The sequence below is a fragment of the Bombina bombina genome, chromosome 8, assembly GCF_027579735.1.
Source record: "Bombina bombina isolate aBomBom1 chromosome 8, aBomBom1.pri, whole genome shotgun sequence".
In the NCBI taxonomy this organism is placed as follows: domain Eukaryota; kingdom Metazoa; phylum Chordata; class Amphibia; order Anura; family Bombinatoridae; genus Bombina; species Bombina bombina.
This window is the reverse complement of record NC_069506.1, coordinates 65,582,778-65,596,775: the sequence shown is the minus strand read 5'-3', so window position 1 is coordinate 65,596,775 and position 13,998 is coordinate 65,582,778.

Here is a 13,998-nt window from a genome sequence, read left to right as displayed (position 1 = left end):
CGGTGTTAGGGGCAGCAGATTAGGGGTACATAGGGATAATGTAAGTAGCGGCGGTTTACGGAGCGGCAGATTAGGGGTTAAAAAATATGCAGGTGTCAGCGATAGCGGGGGCGGCAGAATAGGGGTTAATAAGTGTAAGGTTAGGGGTGTTTAGACTCGGGGTACATGTTAGGGTGTTAGGTGCAGACGTAGGAAGTGTTTCCACATAGAAAACAATGGGGCTGCGTTAGGAGCTGCACGCAGCTTTTTTGCAGGTGTTAGTTTTTTTTTCAGCTCAAACAGCCCCATTGTTTTCTATAGGGGAATCGTGCACGAGCACGTTTTTGAAGCTGGCCGCGTCCGTAAGCACCGCTGGTATCGAGAGTTGCAGTGGCGTTAAATTATGCTCTACGCTCCCTTTTTGGAGCCTAACGCACTGAAAACCCAGCCATTCTGTGAACTCTAAATACCAGCGGTATTTAAAAGGTGCGGCCAGAAAAAAGCATGCGTAGCTGACACACCCCTTTGGCCGCAAAACTCTAAATCTAGGTGTCAGTTAATAAGAGAAATATTATTTAGATTTATTTAATTAATATTTAAGTTAGGGGGTGTTAGGGTTAGTGTTAGACTTAGGTTTAGGGGTTAATAATTTTATTACAGTGGCGGCGGTGTAGGGGGGCAGGATAGGGGTTAATAAATTTAATATAGGTTGCGGCGGGTTCAGGGAGCGGCGGTTTAGGGGTTAAACTATTTATTTATGTGAGGTGCGGGATCAGCAGGATAGGGGTTAATAACTTTATTATAGAGGGCGGCGGTATGGGGGGGCAGGATAGGGGTTACTAGGTATAATGTAGGTGGCGGTGGGCTCCGGGAGCGGCGGTTTAGGGGTTAAGACATTTATTATAGTTGCGGTGGGCTCCAGGAGCGGCGGTTTAGGGGGTAATAACTTTATTTAGTTGCGGCGGTGTAGGGGGGTACAGATTAGTGGTGTTTAGACTCGGGGTACATGTTAGGGTGTTAGGTGTAGACAGCTCCCATAGGAATGAATGGGATGTCTGGCGGCAGCGAACTTGTACTTTCGCTATGGTCAGACTCCCATTGATTCCCTGGAGGCGGCGGTTTGAAAACCAGGTACGCTGGGCCGGAAAAGTGCCGAGCGTACCTGCTAGTTTTTTGATAACTAGCAAAAGTAGTCAGATTGTGCCGCACTTGTGTGCGGAACATCTGGAGTGACGTAAGAATCGATCTGTGTCGGACTGAGTCCGGCGGATCGAAGTTTACGTCACAAAATTCTACTTTTGCCGGGATCTAGCCTTTGATAACTAAGGCGAATCAGCCTCGCCACAAATACGCCCCCTGACAGCAACACGCTAGGTTTCAAAAATATTCTTAAATACATCAGTAATGTGGTGTGTCACTGGGTTAATACTGATAATCACTGCTCTAAATAGAGCCTCCTGAGTTGAGTATAGATATAGTTCAGTGATCCCCCTAACGGGCTGTAAATATTTGACCGTTATAATGCTGTATCTTGTTGTACATGCATTAGGGTCACCCCATATACATAGATCTATGTGGTCAACGATTGAGCGAGTATCAATCTGGAAATATTATTCCTGGTTATATGGTATTAAATGTTCTTAAAGCAAAAAAGCTATGTCAATAAATATAGTATTTGGTGAATATGTTTAATAAAGGTAAGTCCCCTGACAACAACACACTAGGTTTCATAAAATTGTTTTATTAAATCAATAATGCAATGCATCACCATTATGGTTTTTATAAACACTGCTCTATGTGAATAAAACAGAATTGTTTATTAAAAGTGCTGAGGACCTATATTTTCTATTTATAAACACTGCTCTCGGTAGAGCCTCATGCATTTAGTATACGTATAATTTAATAATCCTAATGAGGGAATATGAGTGGTCACCGTTATAGTGCAGTGTCCAGTTGAACACATAACAGGCTCATTCAGTATATAAAAATCTATGTGATCACTAATTAAACAAATATCACTCTTGAAGATATTCCCTGTTATGGGCAGCCACACTATCTAGGTTTATATTAACTCTCCTGACGATGTGTCAAGCTGAATAAGCTACAGAAGTGCAGCTAACTTATAACTAACATTAGTAATGCTGTATCTATTGAGACCGTAAGTCTTCTATATCAAATCATAAATAATAAATAACAGCATAAGCTGCATTCTAATATATTGTGGCGATCTCAAGCTTCAAAAGAAACATGTACTTGGTAAATATGGTCACTGCTATACAAATCTCACTTTAGTCAGGTATATATTAATTATAGGTACCCCGAAAGTAAAGTAGTAGTACGTTTATCTCCGCTAGCTCATATAAGAGCATGCAACACGTTTATGAGTCCCGCTGGTAATTTGCTAATATACCGACCATACAGAGGTTATAAATTATATATTAGAAACATGAATGGCTTTTCAGAATCTGATGATTCACTATATAGATTAAAGGAAATCAGGCTGCATTCTGATACAATGTAGCAATATCTAACCCGCACTAAGCGGTATCCTACGTGCCGAGTCTAATTTGTATGTCAACATCTAATGTGCTGTACAGATACGTAGCATTTTGATAATCAGATTATTCAACTTAATATATTCAAACTACCGCAGTGTGATTGTTTGTGGAACACTATTATTACTTATACAAGTATATCTTTACTGTTTAAAAACTTTATATAGTATGCCAAACCTCCAGCCTGTGTAACAGCCAGCCGGGGGTACCAAAACGTAGTAATCTTATATAGGTATTTCGATTGTGACTATTATAAATCTGTATAGAATGACAAGCAAAGCTATCTAAGTCTGGCACAATCCAGACTATGGTACAGCATTAACTATACTGATTATTGTAAGAGCGGCGATATTTCAAAAGAGACTTATACAGCTCTACATAGAGTGACAAGTGAAGCTATCTGAGTCTGGCACAACCCAGACTAAGATACAGCATTAACTAAAGTGGCTGTTATGAGAGCGGCGATAATTCATTTAACCAGTTTCTAGCATGTCAAAATTAAATAACAAGAGCGTAAACACGCTCACAGCTCTTCCCTGACGCGTTTCGCCCTATTGGGATTTAACCAGTATCTGTGACGTTTTTAACGTGTATGTTATGTAACCAAATGTTTTTGTTTTTTTATTTGTGATAATTAATAAAAGTTAAATTTTACAAATCCTGTTAGGAATTTCACTACCCTTTAGTCAGGGCCCAGAGTGCTATATGTGCATACTTTCTGAGAAAAGACATCTCTCTTTGTGATTTCTCTTTTGTGTCCATATTATTTACTTATGCACCAGCACCATTTCCTCTTTAATTTTTGGGGTGACATAATACTAGTTAGTCCCTTATTGATACTGTCTATAGAGGAAAAGCCAGAGTAGTGCCATTGTTCGTGGGCTGTATCATATTCTGCTTTCTACCCTGTCCAATCCCAGGGCAAATATATTGTACAGTTCAAAGACCAGGTTATACAAGAATGCACGCAATACAAAGTAAAAAATCACAATATCAGTCTAAAAGATAAAGATTGCCTAAAACAATTGATGGATAATGAACACCTAGTGATTAGGCAGGCCGACAAGGGAGGTGGCATAGTCCTCCTAGACAAATGTGATTACCTTTCTGAAGCATACCGACAATTAAATGATGCAGAGACTTATATAACATTGAGGGGTGACCCCATAAAAAGCTTTTAAAAAGAAATTATGGAACACATAAGCAGAGGGTACCAAGAACTAGTATTAGACCTCAGGGAATGGAAATACGTAGCCAATGAGGAACCTAAGATGGCTATATTTTACTACTTGCCCAAGATCCACAAACAGCTTGAAAAACCACCAGGTAGACCCATCATCTCTGGGATAGACTCTCTGACAGCTAGGCTGTCGGAATATGTGGACATCTACCTGAAACCGATGGTCTTAAATCTGAGGTCTTATCTAAGAGATACCCCCATCTCCTACAAATTATGGGGGATATAGAATGGAAACCCACATATAGATGGGCATCTCTAGACGTTACAGCTTTGTATACATCTATTCCACATGAAAAAAGGATAGATGCAATTAAACATTGTCTGAGACATCATAGCGACATAGAAGACTCACAGACAGAATTCATTTTAGATTCCATTAGATTTGTCCTACAAAAGAACTATTTTCTAAGGGAAAGTTCTTCTTGCAAAAAAATGGGACAGCAATGGGGACCAAATTCGCCCCTAATTTTGCCAACCTCTATACGGGGGGCCTTTAAAGGAGGATATGATATATGAAGATCCGTCATACAAACATAACAGTGTAAAATTTTGGCGTAGGTTCATTGACAACATCTTGATCATCTGGGAGGGTAATGAATCCTGGAATGATTATGTGATGCATCTAAACACTAACAACATGAACCTCAGTTTTACACAAAATTTCAACACAGATGAGATAAACTTTTTAGATGTCACTCTACACATAATAGACGGTGAGATATGTAGTAAGCTATATCGCAAAGACACAGACACAAAAGGTTATCTAGATGCCCATAGTGCACACCACCCTATGTGGATTAAGAATATACCTTTTGGGCAATTCCAACGCTTGAAACGGAACTGTACCAAACTAACAGACTTTGAAGAGGAAGCTGGGAGACGAAAGACAAAATTTAGAGAGAAACACTTCCAAGAAGAGGTGATATTACAAGCATATGAAAAAGCTAAAACACTAGATAGGAATAATCTTATTAACGGGGAAGTAAATCAAATACAGAACACTCAGATAGCAACACTGGGAAATACTAATAAAACTAGGGCTCTTGATATCACCCAAAAGAAAACTAGACACAGGGTGAACCTTGTGACCACATTCAACGATGGTTTCTGGAGAATTAGAAACATTGTGAATAAGCACCGGTCTGTTCTAAAGAAAGACCCCCTACTAAGAGAGATAATAGGTGAAAAACCAGACATCACTTTCAAGAAAAACTTGAATTTCAAAAATATGTTAGCTCCCAGTGTATAGAGAAAAAAGAAAAAAACAAACTGGCCAGGGGATAAATGGCCTCACAGGCTTTTATAAATGCTCAAGGAAAAGTTGCGTGTGCTGTGAGCACACAAACAAAAATAAAAAAATCAACAAATTTGCAGATGCCACTATTGGAGAAGAGAAATTTCCAATAAAGAAATGATTAAACTGCAAATCCGATTATGTTGTATACCTGTTTGAGTGCACATGCAATATACCGATGAGGTATGTAGGAAGAACAAAAAGGGGATTGAAGATTAGATGTTTAGAGCACATGAAAAACATAGAGGCAGGGGTCCTAAAGTATCCACTGATTAATCACTTAGTGAAGTTTCACAACAAAAGTAAAATAGATTTTTATATTAAGGCAATTGAAAAAGTGGACAAAGGGACTAGAGGGGGAGATAGGCTAATTGACCTGCGCAGAAGGGAGACCTCCTGGATATAAACCCATAACACACTTGAACCATCTGGCCTTTATAAAGATATTGATCTGGCGGCATTCTTGTGAAGGGATATATCCAGTAGAGATCCTGAAAGTGCTTCCGCCTACCCCAAAATAGACCAATATATATAAAAATTTGTTGACTCTAAGCACTGAAATTAGAGAAAGTCTCCTAACAAATAATTACTAGGGGATTTAGTATACACTCACAAAGTTTACATTTAATTTTGTATTTATTTTTAAATATTATTTCATGCCCCTTACGACAATATCAGTATATTACAATATCTGTTCAGTGATAAATAGAAAGAAACGGTTTATAAATAGACAGTGACAATTATCCCCAAAATAGATCACAAAGGGTTTATAATTTGACTACCCATCATACTTCTAAATGAAATTTCAAGATACAAACTATATCAAAATCCCTCTTCTCTCTTCTAAAGGCAGCATACTGTGTTCCCAGCTACAGTCAATGGCTTTTCCAACAAAAGGCACTTTCACTTCTTTTTTAATCTAATCTCTAAGTTCACACACTAATAGAGTTCTTAAGTATTGACATTTTATGCAAATCAAGTTTTATACAGATTTGAAACATCTGAGGTTTTGTAAACAATGATCACAAGAGTCTAGCAGACTCTTTTTTTACAGGTGGTGATAGGATGCCAGAAGGAAATATTACTACTGTAGCATCTAATTGCCAGGAGCTTTTATCTATATAGAAAGAGTGTCGGGGGGGGGGCAGCCTCTACCTCTGAAGAAGTAGCCAATAGCGCTACAAAACTAGCCAGGCTCTGTCCCCCGCCATTCAACATTCATTATCTGCTTGCAAAACGGCAAAATAGCTGATCAGCTGCATGTGGTTCATCTTCTGCAGCAGCTGTTGATCAGACTCGCGCTGTTAGCAAGTTTATGTGAACATTTTTTGTTTTTATATATTTCTGAACATTTTTATGTGGTTTTATATTTTATGGTCGTTTGTGACCTCTTACTATGTGAACCTTTTACTGACACTTCTATATAAATACATGTCTGAATAAACTCCTTTGTATATAGTAGTTCCCGGCCCTGCCCCTCTTTGAATAAAGATATAGGACTTCTGACTAGCTTAGATATAGGACTTCAGACTACATCACTGCCACTATATTAAAATTATTAACCCCTATTCTGCCGCTCCCGACATCGCCGCAACTTAATAAAGTTAACCCCTAAACCTCTGGCCTCCCACATCACTACCACTAAATAAACCTATAACCCCTAAACCGCCAGCCCCCACATCGCAACAACCTAAATTAAACTATTAACCCCTACACCTACCAAATCAGCCAATAGGATTTAAGCAGCTCTCATTCTATTGGCTGATTCATGAGCCAATAGAATGAAAGCTGCTAAAATCCTATTGGCTGTCCAAATCCTATTGGTTGTGTTTTACTGTTGGGGGGGTCTTTGTATTTTTTTGTTACATGTAAAAGAGCTAATATCTTTGGGGCAATGCCCCACAAAGGGCCCTTTTAAGGGCCATTGGTAGTTTATTGTATTCTAGGTTTTTTTTATTTTGGGTGGGCTTTTTTATTTTGATAGGGCTATTACATTAGGTGTAATTCTTTTTTATTTTTGATCATTTCGTTTGTTATTTTCCATAATTTAGTGCTTGTTATTTTTTGTAATTTACTCTTTTTTTTTTTTTGTTAGGATTTTTTCAATGTGTAGTTTAGTTTATTTAATTGGTAGTTAGTTTAATTTTTTTTTCTTTTTTCTTTTCATTGTTGTTTTCTTATTGAGATTTACAAAATATATACATTAACATCTCAAGTCATGATATATACATAACAAAAATAAAAGTTTAAGCACAAATTTTAAAGCTAGTTAGTTTAATTTTAGTTTAATAATTATGTTAGTTTAATTGTTAGTTTAAACTTAGTTTTTTTAATGTGACAGGTAAGTTTAAATTTAATTTAAGATAGAGAAATTGTAATTTTAATATAACGTTAGGGGGGGCGTTAGGTTTAGGGGTTACTAGTTTAAATTAGTTTATTGCAATGTGGGGGGCTTTCGGTTTAGGGGTTAATAGTTTACTTTAGTATATTTCTTTGTGGGGGGCTTTTGGTTAGACGTTAATAGGTTTATTATAGTGGCGGCGGTGTAGGGCTTAATAACTTTAGTATAGTGGGGACGATGTGGCAGATGGCAGATTAGGGGTTAATAATATTTAAATAGTGTTCGCGATGCAGGAGGGCGGCGGTTTAGGGGTTAATGACTTTAGTATAGTGGTGACGATGTCGGGGAGCGGCGGAATAGGGATTAATACATTTTATTAGTGGCGGCGATGTCGGAAGCGGCAGATTAGGGGTTAATACATTTATTATAGTATTTGCAATGCGGGAGGGCCTCGGTTTATGGGTTAATAGGTAGTTTATGGGTGTTAGTGTACTTTTAACACATTAGTTATGAGTTTTATGTTACAGCTTTGTAGCGTAAAACTCATAACTACTAACTTTAGATGGCGTTATGGATCTTGTCGTTTTAGAGTGTAACGCTTGCTTTTTAGCCTCACTGCAAAACTCGTAATATCAGCGCTATGGGAATCCCATTAAAAAACATCATTTTTATGAGTGCGGTACTGACGTTGCGTTACCGACTAAAAGGCTTGCAGTGCACCTATACCAACAAGACTCGTAATGGCTGCGGTGCTGTTTTAATGCTGAAAATACCATATTATCAGTGTTAAGAGCTGTAATGCACAACTCGTAATCTAGATGAGTGCAAAGTACCACTCTTAAATAGTGTACAATATGTAGAAACAATAATACAAACCAGCTGTGAACAAAACAATCATACATCTGTGTTTTGCCAGTGGAACGCACGCCATGGGTTCCACTGAAACCGGAAGTGACCTCACTTCCAGTAACGTATAACATCACTCGGAATATCACATACAAAGTTAAAATAGAATAACAAAAGAAGAGCAATTCTTGTATATCAAATTAGCTGAGGAATATATTCATATTGCACACAATGTAGGAGACTAACCAAACCATAATACTAGTGACGTGTCACTTTAACGTAGTCATCTTCATAATAAGTTGCCATGGCAACAACAAACAATACAAAAGAATGGACGTTAGCCATTGTTACTAGGAATCAGTGCTGCTTAGTGATGCATATGCTACTGTTCAGTGTAATCTTAAATGTGAATTAATATACACATAATGTGTAGCCTTCTCGTAGCAAAATAATAAAATAATGAAAAAACTGGCTCGAATACTGTTTGATTATATTATATATATATAGCATCTGTATAGACCTTCATATTATCAAGCATCAGTAACTCATTTCCAGATAGGTATAAATCTGTTTTGAGGAAAAAGTTGTTTTTTTAGAAACCAAAATATCAGTAACAATGAACTCCAACATAATTATAATACCGTGCAAATTCATACATACTATATTCATATCAGTCTTGGGGCTGTCCCCAATATACAATATGTCCCACTATACAAATATATAAAAATACAAAAAGACTGAACTGCATATCCCGAAATCTAACCACATTTTGTCTCGATAATTGTAGTAATGTCCTATAGGCTAGTACTAGGGGACACCGATAAAAAAGGTGACAAATTGTCATCAAGAATTTCTCTTCTTTTGTTATTGTATTTTAACTTTGTATGCGATATTTCAAGTGATGTTATCCGTTACCGGAAGGGAGGTCACTTCCGGTTTCAGTGGAACGCATGGCGTGCGTTCCACTGGCGAAACACAGAGTGGTACTACACTCTGTTAGTTACTCTGATGAAGGGGACGTGCTGATCCCCGAAACGTGAAATAAATTGTTTTAACACCTTGAAACAAAGACCTGTGAGTGTATTCTTTTGCTTCATATTCTTTACATTTTTCCACCCAGGCAGTCGGCCCAGGAGGGTGGATTCATTCAGAGGAGTTGGTTGTATTAAATACAAGTGAAGAACCCCCACACCTTTAACCTAACAAACCCTTTCTCTGTGGAATGAGTAACTGAACTGTTATACTATTTGTCCTTGTGGATTTAAACTTGTGAACTGTTTCATCTTTTCACCTATTTTTCTTTCGTTGGATCGAACCCATTATGAGTCAGCCCCTGGAACCTTTGGAACAACTACATCAACCACACGGTATCATAGAGGACCAAACTACAGGTGAAGACCCAAATATCTAAGCACAAAGAGCTCAGACAGGAACAGTCTCCTTCTCTGAGGAGGACGCAGCAAGGATCCTCTTTGCACCCATTACAAGAACTACTGGTGAGACCCCTGCTAACGTATACATTGCATTACTTAAAGTGAATGTCAATTTTGATGCTAAAGTGCCCGGTTTTTAAAAATTCGATTAAAAACAGGGGCACTTTAATTCATCAAAATTTACATTTCACTCCTGGTGTGAAAAAAAACTTACCTTTTAATCTTCACAGCAGTTCCAGCTTCCTCAGGTCGTTGCAAGCCATTTCTGACGTCAGAAATGATGGATAGGTAATCCTCCAATCACGGCTTCCCCCCGAGGAAATCAGTGTCTGATTCAACGCCGTGATTGGAGGAAGACGGATTCCTCATTTTAGACCCAGGAAGAGGCTTTGCAACAGGTGGAGGAAGCTGGAGCTGCTGTGAAGATTAAAAGGTAAGTTTTTTCTCTCAACAGGAGTGAAATGTAAATTTTGATGAATTAAAGTGCCCCTGTTTTTAATCGAATTTTTAAAAACCAGGCACTTTAGCATCAAAATTGACATTCACTTTAAACTTAAAAAAGAGAAACTGATTTGTCCTTACACGGTAGCTATTTATCCGAATATCACCGCAGTAGCCGAATCCCTAGGGGTTTTAGAGTCCAAAATACACCTACTATTGGAAGGGATAATCTAGATTTTAGGAGACGATGGTGTAACATACTGAACAAGTGTTCTTTAGACCGTATCCTTTTAGTGGTTGAAGAGGTTACTAGTCTACTAGCTAAAGTGAGAATAGAAATTCAGGCCTTTGAAGGATTGCATAAACCTACCCTCTCCACAGACCCCCCAAAAAATTGGCTCAATAAATTGAGCCAACCAATAGACATATATAAGTGTGATTTAATTACATTTAAAGATAAAAAATAGAAACAGTTCATTCAGATTATGTGAAAGGTAGAGTTTATAAGTGGTTGAGCACTACACAATTTAATCAACCTAGGAGAAGACAGTACCAACGCATGGTAAGGTTTGAAACTGTTGACACAAGTGGAGCTGAATCATCAGATACAGATAGGGAACTGTCCATACATACAAAGTCATACACTCCACCCAATACCACTCAGTACACAGAACACCACGTACAACAGCGAGGACAATATAGGTCACCTAATTTTTTTAGGGGTCAGCACAAGGTCCAGAGGGGGAAACACAACAGACCCCACATAAGGAGGGTGTAGTTTAAGACACAGACCACCACGCTGGGGACGACAGAAAATATTGTTATCAATCTGAGTTCACATATTCTGACACCAGCAGAAAATAGACTATCAAATAAAGGTCTATCATTTGTACCTAGTCAAGGTATTTCAGAGTTGGATCTCAAGATTGATATTTATCGTTTTCAAAGATTATTTAAGATTAAGGAACACTTCCAATACCACACTGCCCCTTATGACAGCATATACACCAAATGTAAAAAACCTAACAGCGTTGAGCTTTCCAATCGCAGTCGCAGTACTAAAACTTTTATTAGACTGATTACACAAGTTATGGAATCAGAGCTTAACGATTCCAAATGGAAAAATAATCTGACTAGGGACGAACAATTGGCAATTAAGACATTACAATCGGATCCCACACTGGTCATTAGGCCAGCGGACAAAGGTGGGGCCATAGTCCTCCTGGACTATACAGACTACAGAGAGGATATTGTCCAACAACTTTCAGATAAATTAACATATAAAAATGTGAATTTTGACCCTACACTTCCTTACAAGAATGAGATTGACGATACTATCCGGCTGGGTTTTACACATGGTTATATTAATGAACAGATTAAAAACTTCTGTACTTCAGAATGTTCTGTAACCCCTATTCTGTACACTATTCCAAAAATACACAAATCTCTGCATAATCCCCCGGGTAGACCTATAGTCTCAGCCAGGGGTCCATTTTACAACCAGTGGCCCAATACATAGACACCTTGTTACAACCTTGTGATACAAATGTGATATGGCAGGCCATATAGGGTGTGATGAATGTGAACCAGTCTTCTTGGCCTATATGAATCTATATAGAATAAAGATATCCTGAGTTGCTGACATGGCATAGACTTGAAGCTTATATATAACTTGTTTTGATTGAATAAATGCTGAAAAAAACAATATGTATCCTAAAAGAACAAATGACTCATCCGTGGTTGAGACATTTGTTGGACCGGATACATCTGGACAAGTTGTTAAGAGACACATAGGCAGTTTCATAACCTTTTTTGCAAAAAAATAATGTAAGAACTATAATTAACAGTATATATAGAGGAGCTGGGACTTTCTTTTATTTGGACTTCTCATTCCAAGGACAGAGACGTGCCACTTGGAAATAATATTGAAACTCACAGATCTTCTATATAGTTCGGGCTGAAGTTGACGGGAATCCCCAGCCAAAGTGGAACATATATGATGCATGATCTGGTGATGTAGTGATTTATTTTATTTTTATATAAAAAGTTGTTATTATACATTATTATTTAGTATTGGTCTTTTCTTTTGTGAATAAATTATTATACTTATTAAGAATAGCAAAGAGTTCAATTATTGCTTTTAGCATATGTATTAAGGTATGCATTTTATTAGGTAATACAAACCTATGGTAAAAAACATCAAAGCATTTATTCTTGACATAAATGATCTCATCAACCAACTAGCTAGGGTTCAGATTCAGGAAGGGGACCTACTAGTCAGTCTAGATGTCAATAATTTGTAAACCATTATCCCCCATGAGAAGGGATTACAGGCAGTTAGAGACCATCTCTTAGAATTTGGGGAGTACATTGGTCCACCAATAGAGTTTGTTCTATCCCTTATTGAATTATTTCTTAAGAGGAATTATTTAAGATTTGAGGACAACTTCTATGTACAAATGGAGGGGACAGCCATGGGCTCGAACATGACCCCAGCCTATGTCAATACATTCATGTCCTCTTTCGAAAACCAGCACCTATGGTTACACCACAAACCCTCTATTATCTTTTATAAAAGATTTTTTGATCTGGAGGGGTGGGCATGAATCATTGGATTCCTGGTTCAAAAGGTACAATAATATGGATTCCACAGTACGATTTAAAATTAATGTAGAAGAACACACTATACACTTTCTTGATTTATCTATCTTCATCACACAAGATAAATTAGGAACAACCCTCTATACTAAGCCCACTGATCGTAATTCCCTTTTAAGGGCTAAAAGTTGCCACCCACCATCATTAATCAAGGGAATAGTGAAATCCCAAATGATTAGGACATTAAGGAATAACACAAGTGAGGAGGCAGGGGTCTCCCAGTTGAATGTAACCAAAAATAAATTTCTTGAGAGAGGTTACAAGACAAAGATGGTTGAGATGATTGTGGAGGGGGTCCAACAACAACAAGAAGCTGATGTGAGATCTAAAAGTAGTAGGCTGTTGACAAACCAATGATCATGACTATACCATTCGCACCCAATAACACACGAAAAGGCACCATACTGAGGAAACACTGATCATTGCTAGCATCAGACCAAAAACAACCCTGTGTCAATAATACAGAAGGGGCATGAATTTAAGAGATCTTCTTGTTAAAACAGATCCCAAGGAGTGTTATCAATCTGTACAAAGATTGAACGTCAAAGGATGTTAAAAATGTCTGGGATGTGTTACGTGCAACTCACTGATAGCAACCAAGTTCTTCCATCATACACACAGAAATAAGTTGTATACCATCAGGTATTCCATTTCTTTCAATACAACACATGTTGTTTACCTACTGATTTGCCCGTGTGCTTGTTACTACGTGGGTAAAACACAAGGAACCATCAAGGAAAGAATGGCTAACCATAGGTTGGCCATTAGACAAGCCCTCAATACCGGACAATCAGACCAACCTGTGGCACGCCAGTGTATGGAGAAATCACACCCGGTTTCTTCAATTAGAATTATCCTAATTGGTCATGTCCCAAACTGGACTGAGGAGGTGACCGTGATATAATGCTACTCAGGCATGAAGATGAATAGATTTTCCGACTGGGAACCATCTACCCCTGGGGTCTTAATTCCATTCCGGACTTTAAGGCAATTATCTAGGAGATGACACCAGGAACATATTTGGGGTGCTGTGTCTCAGTGATTGTTGGGACAGTCGTTGCCGGGTTGGCGGCATACCGATAGGTTTGCATGTTCTCCTGATGGCTGTAGGTGATGGTGTGGATAGGGTTTATTTTTAGACCCGGTGGATGCCCCCACCTTCCACTCATTGATGACAATTTGTCACCTTTTTCATTGGTGTCCCCTAGTAC